Here is a 14,216-nt window from a genome sequence, read left to right as displayed (position 1 = left end):
ATTGGACCCTTCTAATAGTGACAAGAGACAGCACTGCAATAGTAATACAGCACTATATTAGTTAATGAACACTAGCATCCAGGACAAGATGACAGCCTTATAGGGTCAAATCATGTCATTGGTTCAGGAGCTCAGGCATATTATTTTTTATGTTGTTCATTGTCTTTCTGAGATGCTTCTCCTAATATAACTATTATAAATGTGCTGAGGAAGGCATTGCTCCCCTGAGTCATAACATCCTCTCTCAGCATCTTAATGGAAGATAACCTCAGCATAAACTTCTTTGGCAGATAAGGAATCATGTGTAATTATTTCCTCTAAACCTTCCCAGGCTTATTTTGAGGACTGGGTTCAGAGCCTTGCCATTCAATTAAAAACCACAACTGGAGACTCTAGTAGGTTTGTAAATTTAATTGTAAACAATGAAGAACATCTAATTAACCCCATTCAGTTTTTGTGCAATAATGGCTACATACGTTAATATGGACAGTTAACTCAGTTGGTTAGAGCAAGGCCAAGGTTGCAGGTTTGATTCCCATATGGGACAGCTGCATGTTTCTGCATTGCAGGGGATTGGGCCAGATGATCCTCAGGGTCCCTTCCAACTCTACAATTCTATGATTCTATCACTTTTACCTTTCTTTTACCTTTCCCCCCTCCTGAATACAGAATCTACTGTAAAATTGGGAACCCACTGAAGCTAAAGCTGTCCAAAAGAGTGTTTTTCACTCAGGGGACTGAAAAGCTTATTCTTATTTCTAGAATATTGTTATCGTTATTATTTATATACTACTTATCTACCCAAAGGCCACCGAAGAGAAAAAGAAGAAGAGTTTGGATTTGATGTCCCACTTTATCACTACCCTAAGGAGTCTCAAAGGAGCTAACATTCTCCTTTCCCTTCCTCCCCCACAACAAACACTCTGTGAGGTGAAGGGGGCTGAGAGACTTCAGAGAAATGTGACTAGCCCAAGGTCACCCAGCAGCTGCATGTGGAGGAGCAGGGAAGCAAAGAGGTGAGGAACTTATTTATATGACAGAAGATGCAGTAAAAATATGATAAAATCCAATGAAGAATCAACCAAACAAACGTTACAAGACATCAACACTGCAATATAAGAGGATACGAATAAAAGGAAGCCTTCACAAGCATTTGTGGTGTTGTAAGAGATGCTTCTGCTTAGGCTTCTGCCAACTGTGGCAGCTGCTTCATCTTGCCTCATGGGTGGGCTGGCCCTGGCTTTTAGAACAAGCATTTACCACGCAAAAGTCCCACAATAGTTAGAAGTCCCACTATGGTGACTTTACAAGGTCAAAATCAATGCAAGAATTATTCCTAAGGTTTATAGATGCTGAAGCAAGATATAGTGATATCAACACAATATAGTTTAGCTAGTATGGGGATGGAGTTAAATCTTCCCATTTGTTTGGCGTACAGTGTTTATGTGATTGTTCAAAATGGCTGTATAACAATAGAAAAGCTGTTTCAAATTGGTTCATGGCCAAACCGAGCTACAGCCCTATTTAAAAGTTCATAAACCAAAATGGCTTTCAGGGTCAAGTAGGCTTGACTTTTCCAAATCTTTTGGGTGAATGATTAACTAAAGATCAATTCTGTTTCTTTGTTAGAAGCAGCTTGCTCACAAATGCTGCTTTCCCACAACTATTTCTTCCATTTTCACCTTTCCTTACCTGGTTATTTTTGTGTTTTACATGCTCTTTCACATGATGTAAAAGCCATTCCTGTAAATCTAGTGGGAGTCTGGTGTTCATTTTCATGTTAACAGCTTCGGGGGGGGGGTGCTTTGCAACCCTGTTAACCCAGAAGAGCTTAGGGCAAAATTTGGGGTAGCATCCTGGCATATGGTTCCCCACCCCTTAATTTTAGCAGGATATGCAAGTATATTGATCAAGAAGCTACAATTTCATAATGACACTATGACAAAAGTGCCAGAATTATAATCAGGAAAACTAATGCAATAAGATCCAAGTCTGAATGCACCCAGGAGGCTTTGATGCACAATACTGTTATTCAGAAGTCAAATGCGGAATTCAGCATAGTACTAAGCAGATAACTCCATCAGCAGAAAGATTTCTGCTTGCCTGGTGGAAGAATCTGCTCTCTCCTCCCCCTGCATGTTGTTCTAGAAGTTCTCCCACCCCAACCTCCTGAGTTAGAATGGCGAGAGGGTGCAAAGACAAGGGGGGGGGAGCATTCTGAGTGCACTTTAAACCTTTTTACCATATGAATACCCAAGGGGTATTATTTAATATGCTTGAATGTATGGTGCATTTTGTTACCATTCAGAATAGATGCCAAGGGTAGCAGGCCTGCTTAGCACAACATTGTGAAAAAAATTCTGTTACTTGGTTACCCAAGTTTATCATTCGAATGAGTCATGCTGCCATTTACAATGGTTCGAATATTTCTTGTAAAATGTATAAGAAGTAATTTGCTTGAAATTTCAAAGAAGCACACACTGATGTTCACAGAGATTCAACAAACTACGCTGATGAAAGAAATCCTGTTTTCTTGCATAAAAAGAACCCTATGGGAGAAAGAGAGGCAGTTTATTTACACAAAAATCAAAGCAATTTTGGCATGCACTGAGGCTGAATATATAGCTCTTGGGGAACTAAAAAAGAGGACTCTGGATTTCTAGATGGAAAAAAAATAAAGCAGAATAAGCATAAATTCATTTGACCAGCAGGCCTTTTAGAAAGCATATTTATATTTGTGTATGTGGATCAGGCCCCCATTTTACAGGAAAGAGTACTACCTGCTCTAGACATGGTTGCCTTCTCCCTTAAAAAAAACTTGGAAGCATTCCTACAGCTAGCTTTGTCTCTAGAGGTTCAAGTGGTCTCAATGGCTTGGTGTACTTTTGGCCAACTTTCTTGGTCCATCATGTACCATGTATCACTAGTAGTCATGTGAATATTATGGAAATTGCCAATGCTATTTTTCTGAAGACAGAGGTGCCAGAACTCACCATGAACACCTCCCTTGTTCTGTTATAATGGCAATGGTGTCCACCTGAGAAGTGCCAGAACTGAATTTCAGTGTGTTCTGGCTGAAAAAAAGGCCCTGGGTGTCGTAAATAGAAGGTATTGGTGGGAGAATTGACCCTTTCTTCCTTCACCGTGGTCTTCACAAAAATCCACAGTCCCTCAAAATTGCTATGAGCCTCAGGAGGGAAGTTTCTGTTGTCAACAATGGAAGCTTTCCTCCCAAATAGTAGCAGCCAGTAGGAGGGGTCAGGTGGGGCTGCTTTGCTGACCTGCCTTCCCAGTGCTGCACATCTGTTGCTTACCAAAAGGGGGAGAGGAAAGGCAGCAGGAGCCTATCGTGGTCCTTGTCCAGCAGAGGAGCCAATCTGATGTTCGCTCACTGTGCCCACACCACGTCCACACCACACTGGCTTTCCACTGACTTACCCCTCTCCTTCTCCTTCTCAGGAAGTGGCAGCACTGCACAGCACTGGCAAAGCAGGTCAGTTTACACAGACCCACCCACACTGTCCAACTGGCTGCTACTTCTCCCAAGGCTAAGAAAACTCGGTGTGTGTGTGTGTGTGTGTGTGTGTGATATTTGGCAGGAACATAGTGCAGGGGACCATGTGCCACAGCCTTGATTGCCACCACTTCCCTCATGGTGCTTTGAGAAGTTTGAGAAGGCTCACACATGTACAAGTTTAGCATTTTGTAAACTGCGACTCAGCTGCCTTGCTCTCCTAAGAAACTCCATCTGTTCTCCCTCGCTTGCCCTGCATACCTGGAATAGCTCGAGGAGCCACCTTGCTTCACCTTCAAATCCTAGCTCAAAAACTGCCTTTTACAGCAAAGCCTTTGGCTTAACCTCTTCGTCCTCATCTCCAGCTGAAGCAAAGCCTGAGCACACCAGACTGCATCTGCTCTTTTACATCCCTGGTTCCAGCTGACTCTCCTTTACTCACCATTTCTCTGTCCCCTTGTTGAAATAGAAATTGTAAGGTTTTGGGGGCTGGGACCTACCTTTGTGAAATTCTGATAAAAAGAACCATATAGACTGATGACACCATAATAATAAAAATTATTAATACTGGGCCTACTGAAAGGAGGAACACATTGCATATGTGTCTTTGCTACTCTAATGGTGCACTCGCTCGTACACTCTGTTGGGTGTTTCTCTCTTTCTTACAGAGTGTTCGCCTGACAAGAAAAATATACCTTAAACTTGTTGTTCTGTAGCTCACAGGTGAAGATGAAATCAACTTGAAATATATAGAAGATGCTCTGAAAAGAAAACAATTTCACCAGCACAGGGAAGGGAAAGAATGTTAATAGTCCCTAGAAACATTTGGAACGATAAATAGAGGAGGAGAACAGATAAGGGTAGCTGGGAAAGTGTTTCTATTTTAGAAAAAAAAAGTTGCACATTCTTATCAACCACCCACCACAAACTATAATTTAAAAGTTGTTGACTACACAGTATTTCTTTTACAGGCTTAAAACACTGTTGTGTGTTGTCCCAAAATACCTTGATTAGCAGTTGGCAGTTGAGCCAGGGGAGGGACCCCTGCATTTAGACAGGCAATTTACAAACTCCCCAAAGTCACTCCGAAGAGACAAGGACAAGAGGATTAACAGAGCAATTTTGTCTACTCAGAAGTAGGTGCTACTGAGTTCGATGGATATCCAGGTAAGTGGATATAGGATTGCATCTTTAGCAAAAGAAAGGGAGGATTAACCTTCAGGGGAAAAGGCTGTTGAAACAGTGAATGTGGTCTCCATCGCCACTGATCTCCTCCACCCCTTTTAGGGTTTTGATACGGTGTGTCAAATTTAGCCATTTAGGTGGCAGGAGATTTCTCAAGACACTTGTGTCGTGTGTTCCGCCAGTGCACTTCAGTGAGAAAGTGACAGCTACAGCTGGAGAGAAGATGATGGCTTAATATTGCGTGTGTGCAACAGACTTCCCCTTCCCTAATTTGAAAACATATTGTATAAAAAGAAAAAGAAGGTGCACGCTTGTACTATGTAGCTGCACCAGGCAACACCCATCCATCTGGAGCCACACAATCTGATTTGATATAATTAAGAAAAGAAGATCTGGGGATATGGCTGCAAAATATGCACAGAGTTATTTTAGCAGAGTGACTATAAGACAGAGCTTAAAAATAGGGAGCTTCTCTGGCCAAATCTTGCCTCTGCAGCTAGAGATGGGCAAATCTCTAGCTGTCATTTTCTGTTTCTCTCCCCCGCCCCCCAATTCTTAAATTCACTTCTTGCATTCCCCGCCCCCTTGTAGAAATAGAGCTTGCTGGAACAAGTGCAGAAAAGGGGAAGGAACATGAGCATGGAGTTGGACCAACTTCTCTACGAGAAAAAGTTACAGCATTTGAAGTTTTTCAGTTTAAAAAGGCAAATAAAGGGGAACGTTATCTGGCAGAATGAGTTTTTGGTGGAAGGAGAAGTTCAGCAGAATGGAAAGAGTGCTGCCTGCAACAGACACAGAGCAGGCAGGAAATGAGTCCCTAACACACACACCCCAGTATCTCATGCAACTTTGCAAACAGGATGCTGCACTAGAGAGGGCTTTCAGCTGATCCACCAGGGCTTCTTATTTGGGATTGTCCTGCCTCACTGCTCATGATTTTGGTTCTGCTTTTGAATATTAATTAAAAAGAGAAAGGCAAGAAGTGAGCTTTCCCACTCTCTCCATTTCTTTCTTTGTTTTGTCTGTCTGTCGTCTCTTTTGATTTGTCTGTTCATGTGCAGAATTTTAAGAAGTCATAATATATTATCACTGATTAGACAAAGAAGTTGCAGTGAATGTAGGTCTGTTTGATCAAGCATCTGTACTTTGATCGCCTAGTTAAACATAAAAGAAATCTAGCCTACAATTTACATAACATCATTATAAAAAAAAGACACAATCATTGGATGCAACTAAGGAACAAACATTGCCTCTTGTATGAATCTGGCATCTGAAGGTGGTATTAATGGATTATTTCCACCCATGAGTGACTTTCTTTAACCCATTTGTCAATGGTCAGTTGTACCAGGAGCTTCCTTCCGCAATATTGCTCTTATTACACTACTGCCAGGGAAAGGGACCAATGGGGCTTAGGGATGACAGAGGATTCAGATGAAAATGAAAAGGGTAGCAAAAATTGCTGTGGTTTGCATGTTTGTCTGTGGTCAGGATCAGGAACAGAAACAAGTCAAGCAGATATGATTGGTGTTCATTCACATTGTTGTGGTTTTTTAAAAACTCCACAAATGATATGTAATTAATGACCTTTTTACATTGCTTTGATATTTCCTTTCTATTGAAATGAGTATTATGTAACTTGCGTAAATAGTTATGTAATTTATGTATAGATGTAAGATAAAGGGTAAAGGTAAAGGACCCCTGGACAGTTAAGTCCAAGCAAAGGCGACTATGGGGTGCAGTGCTCATCTCACTTTTCAGGCCGAGGGAGTCAGTGTTTGTCCACAGACAGCTTTCCAGGTCATGTGGCCAGCATGACGAAACCACCTCTGGTGCAATGGAAACATTCTGTATGTAGCTTAAGCTAAATACGGTAATAGGAAGACAAATAATGTTGTATTTGATGAACTACAGACTGCAATGGAAATCACTGCCTTCTTACATCCTTAGAGGAGTCATATGCTGTGTACAATTTTTTAAAGATACCAGAGATATAAAATGAAGTAACTATGTCCTGGAGGTATCAGAAATTCATATTGGAAAAGTATAGTTGCTGGGGGTTTTCCTGGCCTGGCACCTTTAATAGTTATATGTCAAGCTGAAATTCAGCAGGTATCTCCCTATGTTTGGAAAGCATCACCTCAGGCTGTCCAGCAGTGAGGAGAGCCCTCTCCCTCTTAGCTTCAGATTGGTCCCCTTGTCCTAGTTTGCATAGTTGGAGAGAGTTTTGGGTTCACAACAATGGAGATTCTTGGGTGACTTTGGGCCCATCACAATCTCTTTGTCAAATCTGCCTCATAAGACTGCTATTGTGAGGATAAAGGAAGGGGGAGAACCATGTGTACCATACCAATCTCCTTGGATGAAGGGTGATATATAAATGTAATAAATGAATCAACAAACAGCCTTTGCATTTACCTCTCTTGATATATCTCTGACACCAAAAGGGGTTCAGTTGGTGAGCAAGAAGGGCCTTTTCTGTAGCAGCATCCTGGTTGTGGAATTCCTTCCAAAAGAAGGTGAGACTAGCCCATCCCTGATGATGTTGGCAACCAATGAAAGCATATTTATTCCACATAGCTTTTAAAATATATGAATGTTCCTTTTAAATTTAAGGTTTTAGTTGTTGTTTTTTAATTTGAGGGTAATTTTCTTGGTTTGCTCTTATATGTAAACCTCTTTGAGCTAAGGCTGTTAACAAGCTACAATAATTTATAAAATATAAATAATACAAACTGTCTTTCACTCATGGTATTCCTTTTGCAGTCAGACAATGGCCTTTTACAGTGGAAACTCAAGGAATGTGATTGATACAAAAGAATAAGAAAATACTGAAATCTGGGATGGGAACAACCTTTTGCCTGCAATAAAACTTTTTCGAAATGACTAACATTTCATTTTCATGTATTTTTCCCACCACCTCCCCTTTTAGTTTTTACAAAGAGTTTTACAGGAAAGGTCCTAATGAAAATGCAATAAAGAAGAGGCCATTGCTATCTAAAAGATTTCATATGGGGCCAGCTTGCGAGATTAATGTACCCGCCTGCAGCTAATGCATTACTCTCACTAGCTTGCCAGAGATGAAACGTCATGTACGGCAACTCATATTTTATTGCTTTTAATTTGTATCCCATTTTTGGAGCGAACAGTGAATCAATGTCCCTACTTTAGGCCCTTATGGTTGTGATTCTTCACTAGCATAGTTCCATCTTCAACAGACAAGCCCAATTACATCTCTGAGGGTGAAGGAATGGCTGCTGCAGGAAGGAGTGATGAAAGGTATGCCTTAATGTAAAGAAACCCCCAATTTCCTTGGCCTATTGTAAGTGGGCTTTTGACCTAGAATTCTGGGTACAGGTTACAGTGAAGGGGAAAGTCCCATTAATTAGTTTCATCTTCCCACCTGGTAGTGTCTGAGGCAAAATGGCATCATAGCCATGATGACTGTGCATAAGTTAAATTAATGGCTGCATAGTCAACCAGCATCGCTCCAGTGCTGAGAAGCATATGCCTCTGTCCTGTTTGTCTAAGCTATGTCTGCCCTTCTGTATCCAGGCCTTTTGGGGTAAAAATGGTCCTTGTCTTTTGTCTGACGGCCGCTACTTTGATGAAGATTGTGGATGCAGTGTGCTGGTATTAGTAGTAGTAGTAATAGTAATTTATATACTGCCCTTTACCCAAAGATCCCAGGGTGGTATGCAAGACCAAAAAACACACACAAAACACATAATTTGCATAGCATAATAATAGAAGACAATAAAAGAATCACAGGGGGGGATCATAATAGCAGGCTCCTCGCATTTAAAAGGCCATAGTTTGTTTAATGGTTGAAGGCCATTTTTGGAGTGAACAGTGAATCAATGGGTTAGTGTATTAATGGGGGAGGAAATTACTGGGGTCCATGAGTCTAGTGGTGCAGCAATAAAACTGCTAGCACCTTTGCAAATGTAAGCAGAGTCTGGCATGGTTTCAAATTGGATGGGAAACAGTGTATTGTGATTCCTGCATTAGACTAGACACTCAGAGTATCTTCCAACTCTACAATTCTATGATTTTATAATTAGGATGAGGCAAGGTGCACAATGATTTCCACAAAGAAATGGTTCCTCAGCCCCTTAGCATTTTTCAGTGCCATTAGGATATTGGAAGCAAATGAGCTCCTGTCTTCCTTAAGTTTTGGTGATGCCATTTACTGTTTGGTTGGACAGGTGGTTTGTTGGCAAGATTTCGACTCAATTTTACAACCATCTTTACAGTATGCTCTACAAAAGAAAATAACAGTGGATTAATTTTTTTACATTTATACTTCTTCTATAATGGAATTCAAGGCAGCGTATGCAGAGTTCCCAAACAGCCACCCTAATGCTCTAGACCTGCTTAGCTTCAGCACTGTGGGGGCCTCAGACCATACCCCAGGACCCCATTTATTCTAATATGCAAATTACAAAGAGCTTCCAAATGAAAACAGTCCAGGGGAAAGCTATAATACAGATAAGTAAGGAAGCTCCTCTTTTGTTCTAGTGTGGATTATTAATTTTCAGTAAGCTCTGAATTAGGAGTCGTTCCCCAGTGCCTTCCCTGCTATTTCTCAGAGTGATACTTATTAGGAAAGGCAATTTATCAGATGCTTTCAAAATCTGCTGCTCTTGGATTCTGTCTGAAGTAAGGATAATTTGTGAAAAGTACTGCATGGCTCCGACTCTAGGTATGCTGTGTGTATGTGCACACTGCATTGGTCCCATTGGTTGTATTAGAATTTATTCAGAATAGAACTCATCATTATTTCCTTTCTCTGCAACATTGTTTCTGAGCCCAAAAAGGGTGACAATTGTTTCTTATGCTTAAGTGTGTGTGTGGTGTGTGTGGAATTCAGTTTTATAATTCTTATTCATGTATTTCCATTCCTGGAAATGAACCTTTGCAGTGGAAGTGAGAACTACTGGTAAATATTATGTGTATATTTAGTTGCATCGGTAAATCTTATCTTGCAACATGAAATGAAATGTCTGCAACTCTGCAATAAGTATCTTATGCCTTCACTGGCACTCCTCTATCTAGCTCAGCATCATCTACAGTGTAGATTCTACATTAACTGCCAGCAGCTATCCAGGATTTCAAGCAGAAGTTTCTCCCAGCCCTAGGTGGAGATGCTGGGGACTGAACAAGAGACCTTCTGCATGCAAAGCAGATGTTCTGCCACTGAGCTATGGCCCTTCACTACAAGGGTACAAGGCATGTTTTGTTGATTTATCAGTATTCTCTTTATTGTTATTACTATGTTGTTGTTGTTGCTGCTGCTGCTGTTGCCATTGCCCTCCCTTCACAATGATGCCCCAGAGCAGGTTACAACAATTTAAAAATAGAACAGTAAAACAGTAAAAGTGGATTACTATCAAGAGAATGAGGTGTTTCCTAAAACATGTGTTCCCAATGTCAAAGGGCAGGCAGGGTAAAGCCATGTGTCTTCAGCATATGGTGAGAAGTACAAACCCAGCCAGTAAGCTGACTGCTGCACTTTGGGCTAGCTGAAGTTTCGGAGCCATCTTCAAAGGCAGCTCTCTGTACAGTGTGTTGCAATAATCCACTCTGGAAATTAGCAGGTCTTGGAGTACCGTGGCCAAGTCTTCTATGTTCAAAAAAGGCCATAGCTGATCAGTGATGAGCTGAATCCCCATTGAGATTGGCTGCAGTCTTCCTTTGCAGCACAGTTTGAGTCCAAGCCTCACAAGAGGGTGAAAGGAGCCTAGGCCTTAAAAGCCCTCACTTTGGGGTCATTTTGCCCCACTGGTCCATCCTTGGGTTAGAGCTTCATTGAGCTATTAGGGTTGCTGAGTGACAGGATCAAAAATGTATTTCTTCTTCTTCTTATCAGCCTTAATTGGTACCTTGGTTGGTGAGTTTTTTTGCCTTTCTGTCTGGGAACTTATGTCAGGCATTGACGGGCTTTCTAAACTGTGAGTGGAAATGGCACAGGACAGGATCAGCATAGCAAAGGAGGGCTCTCTAAAAGGGGCCTGGGAGGAGAATTGGCTATGGCATGCCCAAAATTCAGGTTAGGGACTCCGTCCAGCTGAAGTCTCTTATTGTGGTTGCTCAGTTAAACCCTGGATGCTTGGCTTGCAGCACACCAGGGTTCAAAGTTGAGCTACTCCCAGGAAAGGGGTTGGGCAGTTCCCAATGGTGACAAAATGTAATTATGTCAGCAGGGGCTGAACGAAATGAGAAAAATGATCCTTGCCCTTTTGCCATGCCAACCCCACTTATATGCTGCTGGCCAATAAAGATATGGGCTGATTATACCCACCACCTGGTCTTGGTTCTCGAGGGACCACAAAATGTATGTGCTTGGACAATTTGCCAGCACCTACTTCCCTTTGAAATCAATGGGACATGTTAGCCATGCCGTCTGACTAATTTCAGTCGAATGTAAGTACAGTGATGTTTCTTTGGACATGGGTCAACATATTTGGTGTTCAACAACTAACACAAAACATTTGTGAAGATAATGCTAAACTTCAGATATGAACAGATGGCTTAAAGTGTGATGATTTGATCCTTACATCAAATTTAGGAGGCAGAAAGACTGTCCTGGGTTCTCTCCATAGATTCAGAGCTCCTATGCCAGATGTTTTAATAACATCCTCCAAATAAAGCCTTTTAAATGGGTCTGGATGAAAGAAATTGATTCACCGAGGTTTAAAAGGTTGAAGACACACAAAAAGTTAAAGCCTTTTAAAGCAAGAGGATTAAGAAGGCTGCTTGTTGACTCTTTGGAAGATGATGGGGAAAATGATTTTGCACCGTGCTTCATCTGGAATAGCAGAGAAAATATAATGAAGCTTTATTAATGCAATGCAGATTCTAAGAATGAATTGAGAAGTTTAAGAAGTAGCTTAGAATCATAGAATCATAGAGTTGGAAGAGACCACAAGGGCCATCGAGTCCAACCCCCTGCCAAGCAGGAAACACCATCAGAGCACTCCTGACATATGGTTGTCAAGCCTCTGCTTAAAGACCTCCAAAGTAGGAGACTCCACCACACTCCTTGGCAGCAAATTCCACTGTCGAACAGCTCTTACTGTCAGGAAGTTCTTCCGAATGTTTAGGTGGAATCTTCTTTCTTGTAGTTTGGATCCATTGCTCCGTGTCCGCTTCTCTGGAGCAGCAGAAAACAACCTTTCTCCCTCCTCTATGTGACATCCTTTTATATATTTGAACATGGCTATCATATCACCCCTTAACCTCCTCTTCTCCAGGCTAAACATGCCCAGCTCCCTTAGCCGATCCTCATAAGGCATCGTTTCCAGGCCTTTGACCATTTTGGTTGCCCTCCTCTGGACACGTTCCAGTTTGTCAGTGTCCTTCTTGAATTGTGGTGCCCAGAACTGGACACAGTACTCCAGGTGTGGTCTGACCAGAGCAGAATACAGTGGCACTATTACTTCCCTTGATCTAGATGCTATACTCCTATTGATGCAGCCCAGAATTGCATTGGCTTTTTTAGCTGCCGCGTCACACTGTTGGCTCATGTCAAGTTTGTGGTCAACCAAGACTCCTAGATCCTTTTCACATGTACTGCTCTCAAGCCAGGTGTCACCCATCTTGTATTTGTGCCTCTCATTTTTTTTGCCCAAGTGCAATACTTTACGTTTCTCCCTGTTAAAATTCATCTTGTTTGTTTTGGCCCAGTTCTCTAATCTGTCAAGGTCGTTTTGAAGTGTGATCCTGTCCTCTGGGGTGTTAGCCACCCCTCCCAGTTTGGTGTCATCTGCAAATTTGATCAGGATGCCCTTGAGTCCATCATCCAAGTCGTTGATAAAGATGTTGAATAAGACCGGGCCCAAGACAGAACCCTGTGGCACCCCACTAGTCACTCTTCTCCAGGATGAAGAGGAACCATTGATGAGCACCCTTTGGGTTCGGGCAGTCAGCCAGTTACAAATCCACTGAGTGGTAGCATAGTCAAGACCGCATTTTACCAGCTTCTTTACAAGAATATCATGGGGCACCTTGTCAAATGCCTTGCTGAAATCAAGGTAGGCTACATCCACTGCGTTCCCTTCATCTACCAGGCTTGTAATTCTGTCAAAAAACGAGATCAGGTTAGTCTGACATGACTTATTTTTCAGAAATCCATGCTGACTATTGGTGATCACAGCATTCCTTTCTAGGTGCTCACAGACTGTTTGCTTAATGATCTGTTCCAGAATCTTCCCTGGTATTGATGTCAGACTGACTGGGCGGTAATTATTTGGGTCCTCTCTTTTCCCCTTTTTGAAAATAGGGACAACATTTGCCCTCCTCCAGTCTGCCGGGACTTCGCCTGTTCTCCAGGAATTCTCAAAGATGACTGCCAGTGGTTCTGAGATCACATCTGCCAGTTCTTTTAATACTCTTGGATGCAGTTCATCTGGCCCTGGAGACTTGAATACATCTAAACTAGCCAAATATTCTTGTACTATCTCCTTAGTTATTCTGGGCTGTGTTTCCTTTGCTGAATCATTTGCTCCAAATTCTTCAGGTCGGGCATTGTTTTCTTTATCGGAGAAGACTGAGGCAAAGAAGGCATTGAGGAGTTCAGCCCTTTCTGTGTCCCCTGTTTGCATTTCACCATCTTCTCCTCTGAGTGACCCCACTGTTTCTTTGTTCTTCCTTTTGCTACGAACATACCCATAAAAGCCTTTTTTGTTGCTTTTAACCTCTCTAGCAAGCCTGAGTTCATTCTGTGCTTTAGCTTTTCTGACTTTGTGTCTACACGTGCTGGCTATTTGTTTGAATTCCTCTTTGGTGGTTTCCCCCCTTTTCCATTTTTTGTACACATCCTTTTTTAATCTTAATTCAGTTAAAAGTTCTTTAGATAGCCACCCTGGCTTCTTTAGGCACCTTCCACGTTTCCGTCTCATTGGTATTGCCTGTCGTTGTGCTTGTACTATCTCCCTCTTAACAAACTCCCAGCCATCATGAACTCCCTTTCCTTTTAGTATTGCTGTCCATGGGATCTCACCCAGCACTTCCCTAAGTTTTATGAAGTCGGGTTTCTTAAAGTCAAGAAATTGAGTCCTAGTATGCTTGGCTGCTCCTTTCCGCTGTATAGTAAACTTCAGAAGAGCATGATCACTCGCGCCTAATGATCCTTCCACATCTACCCCACTAACCAGGTCATCAACATTGGTTAGGACCAGATCTAAAATGGCTGTTCCTCTTGTTGCTTCTCCCACTTTCTGGACAATGAAGTTGTCTGCAAGGCCAGTGAGGAATCTGTTTGACCTTATGCTCTTGGCTGAGTTTGACGTCCAACAAATATCCGGGTAATTGAAGTCCCCCATTACTACTATCTCCCTTCCTTTTGCATGCTTGGCCATCTGTTCCAGGAAGGCATCATCTATGTCCTCCGTTTGGCTTGGGGATCTATAGTAAACTCCCACAATGAGGTCTCTGTTATTCTTCTCTCCCTTAATTTTGACCCAAATGCTCTCACTTTGGCTTTGAGGTTCTAAATCTTGGATCTCTTCACAGGTAT

At 42.0% G+C, this 14,216-nt stretch overlaps 1 protein-coding gene across 20 annotated transcripts in view; it reads left to right on the top strand.

Annotated features, from left to right (window-relative positions):
- The window catches only part of LOC309539061 (uncharacterized protein), a 230,455-nt gene that overhangs the window by 77,521 nt on the left and 138,718 nt on the right, over positions 1–14,216 (top strand). For 19 of the 20 annotated variants that reach the window (XR_014222622.1, XR_014222623.1, XR_014222624.1 and 16 more), the window contains exon 1: positions 4,462–4,681. The exons of the other annotated variant lie outside the window; for it this stretch is intronic. The gene's annotated coding sequence lies outside the window, so the exon portion shown is untranslated. Of the gene's footprint in view, positions 1–4,461; positions 4,682–14,216 lie in introns of those variants that run through there. 20 annotated transcript variants of the gene reach the window in all.

Source organism: Podarcis vaucheri (genome assembly GCF_965113315.1).
Source record: "Podarcis vaucheri genome assembly, chromosome: 8".
In the NCBI taxonomy this organism is placed as follows: domain Eukaryota; kingdom Metazoa; phylum Chordata; class Lepidosauria; order Squamata; family Lacertidae; genus Podarcis; species Podarcis vaucheri.
Note: the sequence above shows the minus strand (reverse complement) of the source record. Positions and strands in the feature narration are given on the sequence as shown.